This window comes from Rhipicephalus microplus, chromosome 5, assembly GCF_043290135.1.
Source record: "Rhipicephalus microplus isolate Deutch F79 chromosome 5, USDA_Rmic, whole genome shotgun sequence".
Classification (NCBI taxonomy): domain Eukaryota; kingdom Metazoa; phylum Arthropoda; class Arachnida; order Ixodida; family Ixodidae; genus Rhipicephalus; species Rhipicephalus microplus.
Window position 1 is genome coordinate 51,394,643 of NC_134704.1, and position 3,945 is coordinate 51,398,587.

Sequence of the window (3,945 nt, forward strand, 5' to 3'; positions counted from 1 at the left end):
ACGGAGACTCGGGCTCTTCACTCGCCCATTTTGTCTTCAATGCTGCTTTTCTCTGTGAACCCTCGATTTTTTTTTTTAGTTTTAATAGCGGAGCTTTTTGTGGCTCGGGTTGTCGTGTGCTGAAATCACTTGGCGCCACCAAATTACCTCCGGCGTAACGCAGGTAATACCACGCGTAGAGTAGATAGAGAAACCAAGCGGGAAATTGGTGGAGAGAGAAAGGAAAGACAGAAAAAAATTACGCCGTCTCTCGCTAAAGGCAACCATGTGTAGATGCGAAGCAGCGGGCAATAACGCTGGATTCCATGCCGACCGGTTGCGCCCTCGCGATCTCCGACGATAGTGCAGCTCTGGCCGACGCTGTGTTAGCCCTACGCCATCTTCTGACGCCGACAAGAGCTCTCGCCAGTGGTGCCCCGTCCTCGGACTCCTGCAACCGTGTCCATCTTTCCTGTCTTCTCCTTACTTCCGTCGCTCCCTATCACTGCGCCTCGCTCTCTTCTTCCTCTCTCTCTATCTCTCTACCTTTTAATCCTATCATTTTATTCCCTTCTCTACCCCCATCCCTCGTGAGCTACTGTGGAGGTGTCCTCCCCCTGAGAGACAGTTACAGGGCTCACTTTTCTCTTCTTTTCATTTAAAATCACTGACAGCAGCGAATAATTCTCTTGACTGCGGATAAGAATAAGCGCTTTTGACACAGCGGGAGAAAGTAATGAAAGGATAAGTAGAAAAAGGGAGCAGTACAAGGACACGTGCTCCCGGCATGCGCCTGGGAGTATGACGTCTCGCTCGCGCTCGAGCGCAGCCGCCCCGCATTTTCACCAGTGCACCAATACTACAATCAACTGTTCAAAAATACGTAATACACTTTGTTTATCGGTAATGTGGCGTCTTTGGAGTAAAAGTTCGACGTTTTCATCAGTTTTGCCTAATCCGGTTCAATACCTCTTAAAGTTAAAAGAAAAACAGGGCAATGTAAACCGCTTCAAAGATTTAAAGAAGGAGTTACATAAGCAGGGTACGAAATGTAAGGATCTCCAGACATAGCGCAGACCCCGATTGTTTTACACCAGCATTGCGTAAACGCCACAGTTTTATCATGTGTAAAATGTGAATATAAGCATCGGGACGGCTTTAAGCTCTCCTATAGTAGAGTACCCTGTGCTCTAAATCGTTACCCCCTTTTCTAACTCCCCCCCCCCTATCAGTGAATCGTCTCCTTTAGGGCTAGTTGTAGTCGGGACGGCATTATGCTCTCCCATAGTAGAGTAATATGTACTTTATATCATTAAACACTTTTTCTAAACACAGATCCATCAACAGGCAGGGAGTGCAGGATGGCGCAAGCACTTCAAAATCTTCCTAGGGAGAATGATCAGATTTTTCTATTTGGGACGGCTTATGCTCTCCCATACTAGAGTAGCCAGTACTCTGAATCATTACACATTTTTTTTAAACACAGATTGTTAAATTTTTTTTTCTAAACAAAGGTGGGTCTGCCGCCCGCTTAATACGGCAGGCCGAAGACGCCGCCAGGGCCCATGGGATCATGGCTGTCATCTAGGTTTGGTCCTCCCTTCTCCTCTCGCTCCTGAAAGGGGAAGAGGACCTTTCTGCTAATTAAATAAAGTTTGTTCATCATCATTAAACAAAGGTCTTTCTGCTCTCTCATAGTAGAGCACCGCGTACTCTGAATTGTTAACCATTTTCTCTAGACACCAGACAAATTTTGTGTTCATCGAATAGTCCATCACTGCATGCGCAAAGCATGCAGTGATGGACTATGGTGTTTCCAACTGGAACATGCCAAAGACTGCTAATGGACAATGAGAGACAGACGACTCTAACTGTACACAAAGACCCACAGTCCGCTTTTAGTTTAGAGAATGAAAAAAAAAACGCTGTGATTACGCGAAGGTTTGGTCTCAGACCCTTCGTGCCTACTCCGCCCTTTGCCATAATGCACTTCAGCGATGCTCTCTTCCTCCTCCTACTACTACTATGACGACAACGGTGAACTTTCATCAACCTGCTTTCCATGCTTGAAGTAGAAATGTGATCGACCCCGTGAAGTCAGGATAGCTTTGTAGGACTCCCAACTTATACGGAGACGTATAAAGTCTGTTGGCTTTTGTGAGTAAGAACCGCGTCTATAACTACGTGTCATCCTACCAGTCACTTGTAAGAGCTCGAAAGTTTTTTCTTGGTTGGTGATAATGAGCGATGAAAGTTTGCCATAAGTTAATCATGATGGGGACCGTATGACCTATACTGACCACTTATGATCCTTATGCTGTTTGCACAGGCATCGCGTTCTGTGTATGGCCAGGGAGCAACAAGAACACAGAAGGTAAATGTGGGCGAGATGTCTGCATACAACTTGTCGATGAACACTTGTGCAACGCTCAAGCAGGTCTAATGAAAACTCTTCAACCGTCTTCATTTCCGCTCGGCCATACACATAATCTGGCCTGTCAAAAGCACTTTGTAACGTCGCCGTAATCCCGATCTCGGTGCATAGAAGAACAAGAACGCGAATCACAGCGTACCTTGCACGTTGTTTCGAAAGCCATAACCGAGTGCACTTCAGGGCACCAGATGCGCTCAAAGCGTTCAACCATTGTTCCGGCGTCAAAAGGTGAACGTGCGCGCATAATTCACCCCGTCGTTTTTTCATCGTATACACGCCCGCCCAATGAAGCGTCGCGAACACGCCCCTTGGCTTAAGGACTCTGACCTCCGGACCTACTTTGAAGGCGCAGCGAATCTGAGATCGCTTCCCCTGAATAATGAAGAAAAAATCCATTGCACGTAAAAACCACTTGCATTTCTCTTTCATTGCTGGCGTCAACGTTCTCGACAGTGCGTAGCTTTCCACGCACCTGCTCATCAGTGCTCCTCACCGAGGGGTTCAAAGGTGTCCGGAGTACTGAAGTCTTTCTTTCTTTCTTTCTTTCTTTCTTTCTTTCTTTCTTTCTTTCTTTCTTTCTTTCTTTCTTTCTTTCTCTCTTTCTTTCTTTTTTTCTTTCTTTCTTTCTTTCTTTTTCGGCGTTGATTGCCAATGTGTTCTGTTACGCGAGAAGACCGCGTGTAAATCATCGTAATCAAACTGCACGTCATACTGTTGTAAGGAGAATTTATTCTATGCACGCGAAGCATACTGAAAGAGACACTTGTTCAAGAGAGGTCCGCCGCCGTCCGTAGCGCCAGCAAGAGAGCGAGAGAGGGATATCAAGATGAAGGCGGTAATGTTAAGCGGTAATGTTAATATATGAGCATCCGGTTTGGTATTCGCACCAGCAAACTACTCTTAATTAGTATACGACCTCAGCTTGTGTTATAATGATCAATTAAGTCCCTGATTCCAAAGTCTTATGCGCTAAAACCACGATATGTTGCGAGACTTCGCTTTAATGTTTATGTAGTAGGGATCTGCGAAGGAGAGGGGGTGGAATTTTCCAAATAAACTGGCCCATCTATTTTTCTCTAAGGAGTACCTAAATCTGAGTACGCAGACGCAGAAACTCGGCGTTTACGGTGCCCGGAACGCTGACCCGAAATACGCAGGTTCGATCTCTGCTTTGGCGGCCGCATTACAGTGGTAACGAAGTGATAGAAGCCCGTGTTCATTGCCATATCAGCGCACGTTGAGAAACTCCATGTGGCCGAAATTATCCTGAGCTCTCTACTACGGCATCTATCACAGCATCTATCTATCTATCTATCTATCTATCTATCTATCTATCTATCTATCTATCTATCTATCTATCTATCTATCTATCTATCTGTCTGTCTGTCTGTCTGTCTGTCTGTCTGTCTGTCTGTCTGTCTGTCTGTCTGTCTGTCTGTCTGTCTGTCTGTCTGTCTATCTATCTATCTATCTATCTATCTATCTATCTATCTATCTATCTATCTATCTATCTATCTATCTATCTATCTATC